The following is a 14,515-nucleotide window of genomic DNA, read 5'->3' on the forward strand; positions in this document are numbered from 1 at the left end:
TCCAGGACCGCGGGAGGACGTGGCCCAGGGGTCGACGGCGGGACGGGCGAGACCGAGGGACGGTGAGGAGGTGGGCGGCAGAGAAGCGGAGCGTGCGGGGTGGGCGGTAGAAAGAGAGAAGGGAGGAGAGGTAGGAAGGGGCAAGGTGATGGAGAGCCTCGAAGCCTAGAGTGAGGAGTTTTTGTTTGGAGCGGAGGTCGATAGGCAACCACTGGAGGTGTTTAAGAAGGGGAGTGACATGCCCAGATCATTTCTGCAGGAAGATGAGCCGGGCAGCGGAGTGAAGAGTAGACTGGAGCGGGGCGAGAGAGGAGGAAGGGAGGTCAGAGAGAAGGCTGACACAGTAGTCTAGCCGGGATATAACGAGAGCCCGTAGCAGTAAGGTAGCCGTTTGGGTGGAGAGGAAAGGATGGATCTTGGCGATATTGTAAAGGTGAAACCAGCAGATCTCGGTAATGGATAGGATGCGTGGGGTGAACGAGAGAGACGAGTCAAGGATGACACCGAGATTGCGGGCCTGAGAGATGGGAAGGATGGTCGTGCCATCCACGGTGATAGGGAAGTCTGGGAGAGGACCGGGTTTGGGAGGGAAGATGAGGAGCTCAGTCTTGCTCATGTTGAGTTTTAGGTGGCGGCCGACAACCAGGTGGAGACATCCTGGAGGCAGGAGGAGATGCGAGCCTGAAGGGAGGGGGAGAGGACGGGGCAGAGATGTAGATCTGCGTGTCATCTGCATAGAGATGGTAGTCAAAGCCGTGAGAGCGAATGAGTTCACCGAGGGAGTGAGTGTAAATGGAGAACAGAAGAGGGCCAAGAACTGACCCTTGAGGAACTCCAACAGTTAAAGGATGGGAGGGGGAGGAGGCGCCAGCGAAGGAGACCGAGAATGACCGGCCAGAGAGGTAAGAGGAGAACCGGGAGAGGACGGAGTCCGTGAAGCCAAGGTGAGATAAGGTATGGAGGAGGAGGGGATGGTCGACAGTGTCAAAGGCAGCAGAGAGGTCAAGGAGGATTAGAATGGAGTAGGAGCCATTGGATTTGGCAAGAAGGAGGTCATGGGTGACTTTAGAGAGAGCAGTCTCGGTAGAGTGGAGGGGACGGAAGCCAGATTGGAGGGGGTCTAGGAGAGAATGGGAGTTAAGGAATTCTAGGCATCGATTGTAGACGACTCGTTCTAGGATTTTGGAAAGGAAGGGTAGTAGGGAGATAGGGCGATAACTGGAGGGGGAAGTGGGGTCAAGGGCGGGTTTTTTTTAGGATGGGGGAGACGTGGGCATGTTTGAAGGCAGCGGGGAAGGAGCCATTGGAGATTGAGTGGTTAAAAATAGAAGTTAAGGAAGGGAAGAGGGCAGGGGCGATGGTTTTAATAAGGTGAGAGGGAATGGGGTCTGAGGCGCAGGTGGAGGGGGTGGCACTTGCGAGGAGGGAGGAGATCTCCTCTGAGTAGATACTGCAGGGAAGGATGGGAAAGTAGGGGAGAGGGTTGGTGGCGGGGAGGGGAGAGGTGGAGGGGTGACTTTGGGGAGCTCAGACCTGATTGTGTTGATTTTCGTGAGGAAATAGGTGGCCAGATCATTGGGGGTGAGAGATGGGGGAGGGGGAGGAACAGGGGGCCTAAGGAGAGAGTTAAAGGTCCGGAACAATCGGCGGGGATGATGGGCATGGGTGTCGATGAGGGAGGAGAAGAAGTTTTGCCTGGCAGAGGAGAGGGCAGAGTTAAGGCAGGAAAGGATAAATTTGAAGTGTGTGAGGTCGGCTTGGTGCTTGGACTTTTGCCAGCAGCGCTCGGCAGCTCGAGCATAGGAGCGTAGGAGGCGGACAGAGGAGGTGATCCAGGGCTGTGGGTTAGTGGAGCGCGAGCGGCGGAGGGAAAGGGGGGCGAGAGAGTCGAGATGAGTAGAGAGGGTGGAATTGAGAGCGGGGACCTGATCATCGAGAGTGGGAAGTGCGGACCGGGCTATTAATATTAATCAAAAGCCAATCAATACCAAACACAAAATCTTCCATCTCCACAGAACAAATGGGACAGGGACTGTGTCCAACCTGATTTGCTTGTATCCACCCCAGTGCTTAGTGCAGAACTCGGCATATAGTAAGCGCTCAACAAATATCACTATTATTATTATTAAGAGAATTATATGGAGATTCTAAAGCTACCTCACAATGGTATGGAGGCCATTTGGTAATTGAAGTGGTGTGAGAAGCACTATGGAATACTGAAAAAAGCATGTGCCTGGGAATCAGAGGAGATGGATTCTAATATCAACTCTGCCACTTGTCCACTGTATGACAATTGGTAAATCACTTAACTTCTCTGTGCCTCAGTTACCTCATGGGGATTAAGACTGTGAGCTTCATATGAGAGAGGGACTGTGTGCACCCTAATTGGCTTGTCTCTACGCCAGCTAGGCACTGGTCTAGCACATAAAAAGAGTTTAACAAATACCATAAATATAACTGAAGGGTGCTTATCAAAATTCTAAAGATACTTCATGATAATTTGGAGGATATGCCCTTTAATTCTAATGTGATCACCACACAGTCACTAGGTGGCCGGAGGATTCTGAGACCGTTATCAGAACAGTCAAGTTTAAGTAAATTTGATGATGCCCAGAACTACTGATAGGGTCAAAGGCCCAGAACTGAGAGAGCCTTAGATAATCCTTTTTTCATCAAAAAGAATTTTGTAATAAGTCAAATTTGGTTCTACTTCTCCTGTATAACCCCTCTTGAGAGCATAATGAGGTGTTAGAATACAATTTTTGGTGTCTGGAAACCCTACAAATGTACATATGAGCACCATCAAAAATCTTTGATTCAGGGATAATCAATTAATCAATCATTAGTATTTTGAGGCACATGTGGTTGCTTCATGGGGTACACCAGTATTTTCTTGGGAAAACTGGAACACAAGGTGGACAATTCAGCTCTAATTGAATGTCTATAAAACAACTGCAGGATCCAAACTTCTCTAACCTGAAATATCTGGAATTGGAGAGCAATTCCACCAGCAGCACTCAGGTGCCGTACAATGCTTTACATCAAATGGCAAAACCAGATACATACTCTAGTGTTAAGCACGGGCCTGGGTTCGAATCCCAGCTCTGCCACTAGACTGCTGTGTGACCTTGAGCAAGTCCCAGCTTCTCTGGGCTTTAGTTTCCTCATTGGTAAGATGGAGGTTAAATCCTACTCCCCTCTACTTAGTAAATCGTATTTACTGAGCTCTTACTATGTGCAGAGCACTGTACTAAGAACTTGGGAGAGTACAGTATAACAATAGAGAGACATATTCCTTGCCCATAATGAGCTTACAGGCTTTTCATTCATTCAACTTATTTACTGAGTGCTTACTGGGTGCAAAGCACACAAATTCTATAGAGGGGGAGACAGACATTAACATAATGACAGTTTTTAAGTGCTTTGGGGATAAGGGTGGGAGATAAATAAAGGGATCAAGTCGGGGAGAGGCAGAGGAAGTAGGAGAAGAGGAAAGGAGGGCTTACTCAGGAAAGGCCTCTAGGATGAGATATGCCTTCAATAAGGCTTTGAAGGCAGGGAGAGTTATTGTCTATTGGATATTCATTCAAAAGTATTTATTGAGTGCCTACGTGCAGAGCACTATACTAAGCGCTTGGAATGAACAATCTGGCAACATGTAGAGACAATCCCTGCCCAGTGACGGGCTTACAGTCTAATCGGGGGAGACAGACCGACAAAAATAATAGCAATAAATAGAATCAAGGGGAGGTACATCTCATTAACAGAATAAATAGGGTAATAAAAATATATACAAATGAGCAGACGAGCACAGTGTTGAGGGGAAGGGAGAGGGGGAGGAGCAGAGGGAAAGTGGGGGAAAGGGGCTTAGCTGAGGGGAGGTGAAGGGGGGGACAGAGAGGCAGCAGAGGGAGCAGAGGGAAAAGGGGAAGCTCAGTCTGGGAAGGCCTCTTGGAGGAGGTGAGCTCTCAGTAGGGCTTTGAAGAGGGCAAGAGAGTTAGTTTGGCGGAGGTGAGGAGGGAGGGCATTCCAGGACAGTGGGAGGAGATGGCCGAGGGGTAGACAGCGGGATAGGCAAGAACGGGGGACGGTTAGGAGGTGGGCGGCAGAGGAGCGGAGCGTGCGGGGTGGGCAGTAGAAAGAGAGAAGGGAGGAGAGGTAGGAGAGGGCAAGATGATGGAGAGCCTTGAAGCCTAGAGTGAGAAGGTTTTGTTTTGTGCGGAGGTTGGTAGGCAACCACTGGAGGTTTTTAAGAAGGGGAGTGACATGCCCAGAGTATTTCTGCAGGAAGATGAGCCGGGCAGCGGAATGAAGAATAGCCTAGAGCAGGGAGAGACAGGAGAAAGGGAGATCAGAGAGAAGGCTGACACAATAATCCAGCCGGGATATTATGAGAGCCTGTAACAGTAAGATAGCCGTTTGGATGGAGAGGAAAGGGTGGATCTTGGCGATATTAGGGCTTTCCAGGCCAAAGGCAGGATGCGGGCATCAGAGAGATAGATAAAATCGAGGTACAGTGAGAAGGTTGGCATTAGAGAAGCCAAGTGGGCAGGCTGGGCTGTAGGAGGAGAATAGCAAGGTGAGGTAGGTGGGGGCACTGTGAGCCCCATGTGTCACAGGGACTGAGTCCAACTTGATTATGTTGTATATACCCCAGGATTTAGGACAGTTCTTGACTTTAATAAGTGTTTTAAAAACACTCTAATTAAACTAATCATTAATAATCCAACCTTGGAATGCAGTCAATCTACCAGCACTGAAACAACGATTGAAGCAGTGCATGCAAAAGCTGAGGGGAAGGGACACCATAAAAAGGAGAACTGAAGAAACATTTTAACAACTCAGTCATCTCTCCTATACCACAGTGATTGTGTTCTTGAACTCTGTCCACAGAAAACTTGCAGTGGAGTATTCGTGCCTTGACCGGCAGGCAGAGCATGGGCCTAGGAGTCAGAAGGGCCTGAATTCTAATCCCGGTTCTGCCCCATGTCTGTTGTGTGACCTTGGGCAAATCACTTCACTTCTCGGTGCCTCAGTCATCTCATCTGTAAAATGGGGATGAGTATGAGCCCCATGTGGGACGGGGCTGTGACCAACCTCATTATCTCATATCATCCCCAGGGCTTAGAACAGTGATTGGCACATAGTAAGTGCTTAACAAGTACTATTATTATTATTATTACTATGGAGCATAACTGCTTTTTCCAACATCCCATAGCACTTGACCACAACAGGCACCTGCTGTCCGGGGATCACCCCTGATTTTCCCAGCAGTGTTCTAGTCAATATGCACAGTGAAAAAACACCTTATGGAACTGTACAATGAAATAAAACTCTGGCAGTGTGATGGAGTTTATGGATAGGTGGAAGACCATAAGAGTAATAATAATAATGTTGGTATTTGTTAAGCGCTTACTATGTGCAAAGCACTGTTCTAAGCACTGGGGTAGATAGGCACAGAGAAGTTAAGTGACTTGCCCAAAGTCACCCAGCTGACAAGTGGCAGAGCCGGGAGTCGAACTCATGACCTCTGACTCCGAAGCCCAGGCTCTTTCCACTGAGCCACGCTGCTTCCCCAGACCAGCCAAGCATGCTATGATCAGGAACGGGGATGACTCGCTTAGGGAAGTGGCTTTGATAAGCCTGGAAAACCATGGGACAGAATTATAAATGGTGCTAAACACAGTGGGTAGTAGAAATTTCAGCACAGTAAGGGACAAACTTAAGTGATACGGTTGGCTGGTCAGCCATTCACACATGGCTAAAATGTCACAGTAATCTTCGATTCCAAAGGGCACTGTGTGTTAGTATTCTTCATAATGGCAGTCATAAAATTAGTATACGCTAACTCTATTCTACATGGCAAGCTCGTCGTGGGCAGGGAACGTGTCTACCGACTCTGTTACACTGCACTTTTCCAAGCACCTAGTACAGTGCTCTGCAAACAGTAAGTGCTCAGTAATTGCCTGATTGATTGATTTTGCGTTCCAAGTCGAATTAAAATATTTCGTGAGGCAAAGCAAATGTTCCTTTTATCTATATTTTATATATTTAGAAAGATGTTTACTACTGTGCTAGCCACAGAAAGCTAAGGTTATTTCTTGCTTCGACTTTCAGAAACCCACTCTGGATAAGCACACCCAAAAATAAAAATGCTCGTGCATTTTAATCAGTACCTCAAATTTGATAGAAATTATACTCTTTTGGCTCTCGAAAGGAGTATGCTCATTTTCACATTTCATTATAAATTAAAATGATTCTTATTAAATACACAAGCTTAATAGCTAACCCGGGCCTCTACTCTTGTTCAAAAGAAATTAAACACTTAAGAGACAAGTGCTTGATCAAATAAGCTGTCCTTTGGTCTTTCGCTAGAATGGGAGGCAGATTTTCTGATCTGAAAGAACAAAATGTCACCAGGACTATAGTTGACAAAGCTGAAGACACATCATTGCATTAAATAAAAGTACACATGAGATTTCCTTCCTTAACTACCTCCTTCTATTTGACCTTAAAAACAATGCTCGGGGAGTAACCTTGTTTACTTCCTGGAACAAAGCTTTTTTAGTGACACTTTTCCCATATTTTGGAGGGGAGAGAAGAGAAAGCTGTCCATCTCAAAAGCACCAAGGCTTTAAATAAGATTTTCCATTAGGAAAATTAAGATGGCAGAAGCAAAATGGGGGAGGAGAAAGAAGGAAAAAAATAAATGGTATAATTTCAAGATTTGGTTTGATGAGTCTCTCTCAGTGTTAACTGTCCATACTAAATACAGGGAATGTGTCTACTAATTCTGCTGTATTGTATTCTACCAAGAGCTTAATACAGTGCTCTGCACAGAGTAAGCGCTCAACGAACACCATTTATTGACTAACTTAACATTTTTCTCCTGGTGGGTCTGGTGATGCTCCTGAGCCTCCAGAGATGCTCTCCTTGGCAAGAGATCTAGACTGCAAGCTCCTTGAGGGCAGGGATTGTGTCCACCAATGCTATTGCACTATACTCCCCACTAAGAACAGTGGTCTGCACATAGTAAGTGCTTAATAAATGCCATTGATTGACTGAGTTATTTTTTCCCAGGGGAGAAGACCTCCAGGACATGCCTCCGCTGAATTAGTTCTGGCCTGAAATATAAAGGTTTTTTGCTGAAAGTAGGCTAGCTTCAACAGGACAGTAAGTTGAACAATTAATCTTTGGGAAGAGAGGTAGATGAACCAGAGTAGTGGACTCCATAAAAGGAAATTCTTTATGCCCTCAGGTCCAAGACAGTGGCTAAGGGGACTCTCCATATTGTTTCTTCCACTCTGAGGTTTCCCGTAACGCAGTTCCCACCAACGCCTTCCAGTTCCCTGATAAATCACGGTGCTATGGGCAGGCATCAAATCGACCTACTCTATCATACTGTACTTTCCCAACAGCTTAGTAGAGTGCTCTGCCCACAGTGAGTGCTCAATGAATACCATCGATGGATTGTTCATCGGGGATTTAGAGAGGCCTCCATTTAGATGTAGTGCCAGTGGCATTTACTGGGGGTAATCCATTAGCGGTTTCCAAAATGCCATGCTCTTACACTAATATAATTTGTGTATAATACATACACCCACTTTCATTTCTCTTCCTCTCCCCTATTCTCTCTCTTCCTCTCTCCTATTCTCTCCCTCTCTCTATCTCTCTCCCTTGCTTATTCTCTCACTCTCTCCCATTCTTTCTCTCTCCCTCCCTGCCTCCCCATTCTCTCTCTTCCTCCTCTATTCTCTCTCTCTCTCTCTCTCTCTCTCTCTGTGTCACACACACACAAAACAGGAGTTTTTTCTCTGTCATCCCTGAATATTCTGAATATTGATTTGCTGGATGGGCCACCTGACAGGCCAGAGAAGGGGAAAGGAGGAGGAAGAGCAGTGGGGAAAGAGGAATCGGGGGTGGGGAAGAGAAAATCAGTCAATCAATGGTATTTATTGAGCCTTTACTATGTACACAGCACTGTACTAAGCTGAGAGAGTACAACAGAATTAGCATACACATTCCCTGCCCATGAGGAGCTTAGAGTCTGAGGGGAAGACAAACATTAATATGAGTAACTAATTCATATTATATAAAGACATGGACAGTCTGAGGGGATACAGACATTAATATGAATAAGTAATATATAACATATAAAAACCTGGACAGAAAAGAATGGAATCTGAGAGCTCGGGGCTTTCAAAACAGCCAGGGAGAGCAGAATGGCAAAGATGGTTCCGGAAAAATGTTTAGGGGCTCAGGAAGCAAGGGCAGGGCAAATTTATTTGGGTTCATATGGGATATTTCTGCTACTCAAATTTATAGTTGGAGGGATTTTAAAGTAGGTTCAGCTGGGATGGGGGATGGCAAGAAAAGGAGATTGTCTCTCTATACTGTAAATCTGCTATGGACAGGGAAATGTGCCTGCTAATTCCGTTGTATTCTCCCAAGCACTTAGTACAGTGCTCTGCACATAGTAAGCAATCAGTAATACCTTTGTTCCACTGAGAAGGGAAAGGGGAGAGAGAAGCTATAAACAGAAATCAGTAAAATGGTGACATAACTAGTATGCAGCTTTTTTTTTGTAATGGTAAGAGATTACTATCTGTCAGGCACTGTACTAAGCCTGGCACATAGTACTAGACACAAGCTAATCAGTTTGAACACAGTCCATGTCCCACATGGGGCTCACAGTCTTAATCCTCCCCCTCTAAACTGTGAGCCCACTGTTGGGCAGGAACTGTCTCTGTTGCCAAATTGTACTTTCCAAACGCTTAGTACAGTGACCTACACACAGTAAGCATTCAATAAATATGACTAAATGAATGAATGGGCAGGGACTGTCTCTCTTTATTGCTGTATTGTACTTTCCCGAGTGCTTAGTATAGTGCTCTGCTCACAATAAACACTCAATAAAGATGACTGAATGAATGAATGAATCTCCATTTTACAGATGAGGGATCTGAGGCCCGGAAATGTTAAGTGACCTGCCCAAGGTCACCCAGCAGATAAGTGGCGGAGCCAGGGTTAGAACCAATGTCCTTCTGACTCTCAGGCCCGAGATCTCTCCACTAGGCCATGCTGCTTCTCTGGTTTCGTCAGTACGACTACAACTGCGAAGCATCTAGTAAATGAGAGTATTATATAAATGCTTATAAAGAATAACATTTCTTTCCTCTCCTCAGAGGGTAAATGCTTGATTAAACAAAGCTGCTGCTGTCTCCAGAGTAGAATGTGAATGTATTATAATTGTATGACGTTATTAACCGTTATGGTCCGGATATGCCCATTAACAATTGAAGTGTTGTTTGTCAAAGAAAAGTCTAATTTACTTTACTCTTCCTATAAAGTTCTTGCTATCTAATTCATAATCTTTCCTCCCACCCAAAAATCTCATACTGCTTCCCACACCCATCATCCACTACACTCTCCGTAGCCGACACTACTTACATCCATCATTCTTCATATACTATCAACCTCAAATAGATCCATGTTTAAATGTCCATGGATAAATCAATACTGTTCATCAAGAGCTGAGTTTCTGGGGCTCTAAATAATTATTTGTGCCACAAAACAATAGAAGAAAAGATTTTTAACCCTATGTTGTGATACTTTGAAGTCAACAGCTGATTATGCATGTTTTTTAAAATACAGACAATTATAACCCTGTAGGTATTATAGCAAGAAAATGCAATGGGACATAGAACCTATGATTGACTATTTATACCATATACCCTGTTTACTTGAATATTTTCATCCTCTCTGACAAATAATGCTTTATAAATAACCCGACTCTAATGAAATGTTTTGTGATGTGCTGTGGAATTACAAACAATAAGGAAACTAAATTCTTCAAAATATAGAAAATGGCACATAAAAATAACATTAATATGTGCTCACACAAACAAGGGCTGAGGTTCAAAAATCTGACTGTATCCTAAACATACTTATATTTTTAAAGGTATTTTTGTACAGGTGACCACAAATTTGCTTCTTATAGGAACAATTTTATATTATCTTTGAAGATAAAAATGTTTGCAGAAGACAAACACACAAATGTTCATTTTAAAATATCTAATTTTCCCCCTGGTCCTCTCTAGAATTCTTTCCAAAACAAGAATATAAATGGCTAAGAAATACTTCAGAAATGCAATGGTTGTGGATGTTTATTAAATCCAGACAGAGACTCTTTGGGTAAAATTGTCTTCTTCAGAAACTGAGTAACTTGCAATTTTAAATTCTGTATTTACTTTTAATCTTGTCAAAATCTGTGGCTCTTCTTTGACAACTGGATAACTGGCAAGTCTTGATTAGTACACTCTATACATGCCCCATAAATGATAAACAGTTTCTAAAATTTTTATTTAGTAGTAATGTAAAATTATTCTGCCATGGAAAAATATTCCATAAGTATATTTTCATTGAAACGTGAGACTATGTGACCAAGACACGTGTCTCTGTTTTAACTGTATTCCAAAGTTAATGCTCGTTTTCAAGATTACGCCCCTATCATTTTAAAACCCAGACATGCTGCCAGCACCATTTTGGAAAAATAACACAGCACCCTCAAATGATTTCCACTGTAGCATACTTAAAAGGTTGTGTTGCCCCGAGACAACTTGAGCTCAAAAACAAAAACATTTCTCTCAGTTCTAAAAATGTGTATATTAAGTAACTGAGGTAAGGTCTAAATAATACAACTATTTTTATAATCTAGAACATGTGATGCATGGGGAAGGAGGGTTCTCCCTCCCCCACCCCTACACACACACACACACACACACACACACACACACACTTCTCCTCACCCCAACCCCCGTACAGGCAGGTGGCCCTTGTGGCAGCAATTTTGCTTTCAAATATAATTAGGGGTAAACAGATTATATTCACTACCCAGACAAAGCAATCACTCAATCAATGGCATTTATTGAGCGCTTACTATGTGCAGAGCACTGTACTAAGCATTTGTGAGAGTAAGGTAGAGCAAAAGTAGCAGTCGCATTTCCTGTACTCTTGCAGTCTAGAGGGATACTCTCTAAAACCCAAGGGCCATACTCTATTCAGAGATAAACTTTGAGGCAGCAATCTCTATGGACAAAGGGAGAGCACAAGATAAAATAAGTTGTATTTCCATTTCTCATGAATAGCTAATTCAGTGTTTTTTTTTCCATAGAATAAAAGGAGTTCCACTGAGCTCAACACTGAGCTCAAAGGCCACAGATATCAACAAAGCTTTGCAGGGATCAGGGCAGTGACCACCATTTTTTTATTTTCTCTACTAATTGGGCAGTATGAAACCAATTATTGATTTTTAAATTAGATCCTGTGAATTTAGAAAGATTGTACAACTATATTTTAATTAGTTGAGCCATTTGGATGAAGAATGCCTATTTGCCAGGTAGTAAAAATCTACCAACGGTACTTGGGGACAGAGCAGATAATCATTTGGCCCCACAGTGCAACACTGTATGCTAAAAACCAAACAACTCACCTTTGGCTCACAGTTATGAGAGTTGATTGATGAAATGTAGAAATCTCCAGTAAGAATTTTGGAGGGCGTTAATTCTCGAAAGTCATAAATTCTCACCAAGCCATAGAGATTTTCTTCAATTTCTACTTCCAGCACAGTATTTAGTAGAGGTGGCTCATCTGGGTAATTCACATTAAACTGCATAAAAGCAGCATGTGGAAATCTCTAAAGAAATAAAGAGAGACCCATATGTCAGAACTGATTCAACTGTCACAGCTTGTTGTTATAATTACTTCTTCATGGATCTGTTAACATCAAAAAACAGCTTTCACAATCAGTGAGCAAACTAACAACTTAGTTGAATAAAAATGGGACTGTCAAAAAATAAACTCATTATCATCAACAAACATGATATTTATGCATATTCAGGATGCTGTCTGAGGGGTACTTTGCTTAACCATACCCAAGGTGGGGGAAAAAAATGAACTACTAAGGTATGGAACGCAAGCCAAGAAGAAACATTACTTTCTTCCTCCCTTTATGACCCTACCATTTTCAGATCTGATTAGTAAATTAATAAATTAATAAATTAATAAATTACAGATATGTACAGAAGTAATGTGGGGCTGGGATGGGGGAAGAACAAAGGGAGCAAGTCAGGGTGATGCACCGCAAAAGGGAGTGGGAGAAGAGAAAAGGAGGGGCTTAGTCTGGGAAGGCTTCTTGGAAGAGATGTGCCTTCAATGTGTCTTTGATGCAGGGGAGAGTCACTGTCTGTCAGATATGAGCACATTCCAGGCCAGAGGCAGGACATGATCTAGGGGTCGGTGCCAGACTGAGCTACAGTGAAAAGGTTGACATTAAAGGGGCGAAGTGTGCAGGCTGGGTTGTATAAGGAGAGAATCGGGGTGACGTAGGAGGGAGCAAGGTTGTGGAGGGCTTTAAAGCCAGTGGTGAAGAGTTTTTGTTGGATGCCGTTGGCGTGGTGTCCCCAGACAATGGGGCAGCCTCACTCTCAGTCTCTTTTGGTTTGTCTTGGTACTCTCCGCCTTGGCGCTCCTATGTCCTTGCTGCTGAAATGGAGCTGAGAAGGGGGAGGAAAGGGAAGGTTACTGCCGGGGGAGTAGAGGCCATCCGATCGGGCCCAGGGTATGCATATTCAGCTGTTTATTGTGGTACTGTACTCTCCCAAGCGCTTAGTACAGTGCTCTTCAGAGACAAAGCAGTCAAATACGATTGAATGAATGAAAGTACTTGTTATATGCTTGCTAAGTGCCAAGTACTGTTTTAAGTACTTGGGTAGATAGACTGTAGGTTCCATCTGGGGCAGGGACTGTGTCGATCCTGATTAACTTCTAAGCAGGAGGGAGTGGGATTTAATCGTCATTTTACAGATAGGGCAACTGAGGCACAGAAGTTAAGCGACTTGCCCAAGGACACACAGCAGACATGTGGCAGAATCGGCTTTAGAAGCCAGGTCCTCTGACTTCCAGTCCCATGCTCTTTCCACTAAGCCATGAGTTGCTTCCCACAATTTCCAATGGTCGCTTGTTTTTTCTTGCAGATTCCACCCTAGGCCTTTCTACTTTCACTCATGTACTCTTCTGGTCGGATGACAGCCAGGGTGGGCTGTGAATGTTATGGGCACAATGACGATGGGAGAGTGAGAGAGAGGAAATGATCAAATGAGACAAAAGAGCCGCTTTTTCTTTTCTACCCCAAGAGGATGGAGTTTCCTGCACTGGCAGCAGAAAATCTTCAGGGAAAGTGGAGGCTGGAATGGGAGTATACAAAGACCTCTGTATAAGAGGAGGCCGCTCCCAAAATTCAGCCCCCCAATTTACATTTTCTAAGACTATAATATTGCTGTGTGTGTGTGTGAAAGAGTATAGATGACATTTATTATTGATGTACAGTATATGCATTTCTCTGTTCCACGAAAACAGCTCCCACTGGAACAAAATCTAAGGAACATTCCAAGGTAACCACAGAGCCAAAGAGGATTCAAATTTGACCACGCTTGATTGGCAGTTCTCTCATCTTTAAGTGCCCTATTTCTACACATGTGCAATATTTTAGAAAAGTCCATCAGGGGCTTGTCGTTCATTGAGATCTTTTATTACATTTCAAACCCAAGAGGATATTTTGAGAACTCATTCGGTGCAAATTCAGAACTCATCACAAGGATTATTGTGCTCCAGAAAAATTATGCAAGTTTTAGCTCATAAAAATGACCATTTAAAATAGAGAACTATTTACGATTTTCTGAAATCTGGTTACTTTAGAGTATCTTTGTCCAGTGTGGGAGCCTCCCAACCCTTTTCACCACCAAAGAAGAAAAATTTGGGTCTTTAATTTTATTAATTTTATTTATTTTAGTCAGTCATACTGTCTGTCTCCCTCTCTAGACTGTAAGCTCATTATGGGCAAATAATGTGTCCCTTAATTGTTGTATTATATTATGCCAAGCACTTAGTATAGTGCTTTGCACAAAGTAAGCACTCAATAAATATGATTGAATGAATGAAAGGGTCAGAAAACCAAGGTGCAAACAGTAGAAAAATGGTCTAGGTTGTTGCACTGTTCATTCTGCAATTTCTCTTCAAAAGAAGATTTTTTTTCCCCAGCACTTGCTGGCTGATTTTTCTCATTCTCTCACTGCTGGTTGACTTACTGTGTCTCTGACTTCCGCCTCTGGTTGTAAAGCAATTTCCTGGAGCGACTCTGTGTCACTAGCCCTTCACACCAATTTAAGGGCCCCTCGCTACACATATTTCATTCAAGCTGCTGTTACAAATAAAACAACATGTCGTCACTTTTCCGGGCTGAGGGAAAACATTGCAAACGAGGGAATTGGGACATGAAGTAACAGATAATTAATCAGGATCCTGCTTATCCTCAACAAGATGAGGAACAAGAAGAGGAGAAGTGACAGAAACCAAAGAGTGGAAAAGAAAGTACTGCCAGGAACACATTATGTTTCCACTTCCACCCCTAGAGATGCAGTAGGAATCAAAAAGGCCAACTCTGACCATGTCTTGTCTT

General features: G+C 43.6%; 1 protein-coding gene across 2 annotated transcripts in view; it reads right to left on the minus strand.

Annotated features, from left to right (window-relative positions):
* Positions 1-14,515, minus strand: part of NCK2 (NCK adaptor protein 2) — a 155,976-nt gene that overhangs the window by 67,614 nt on the left and 73,847 nt on the right. For both annotated transcript variants that reach the window (XM_029058096.2, XM_029058097.2), the window contains exon 2: positions 11,492-11,695. The gene's annotated coding sequence lies outside the window, so the exon portion shown is untranslated. The remainder of the gene's footprint in view (positions 1-11,491; positions 11,696-14,515) is intronic.

The sequence above is a fragment of the Ornithorhynchus anatinus genome, chromosome 2, assembly GCF_004115215.2.
Source record: "Ornithorhynchus anatinus isolate Pmale09 chromosome 2, mOrnAna1.pri.v4, whole genome shotgun sequence".
Taxonomy (NCBI): domain Eukaryota; kingdom Metazoa; phylum Chordata; class Mammalia; order Monotremata; family Ornithorhynchidae; genus Ornithorhynchus; species Ornithorhynchus anatinus.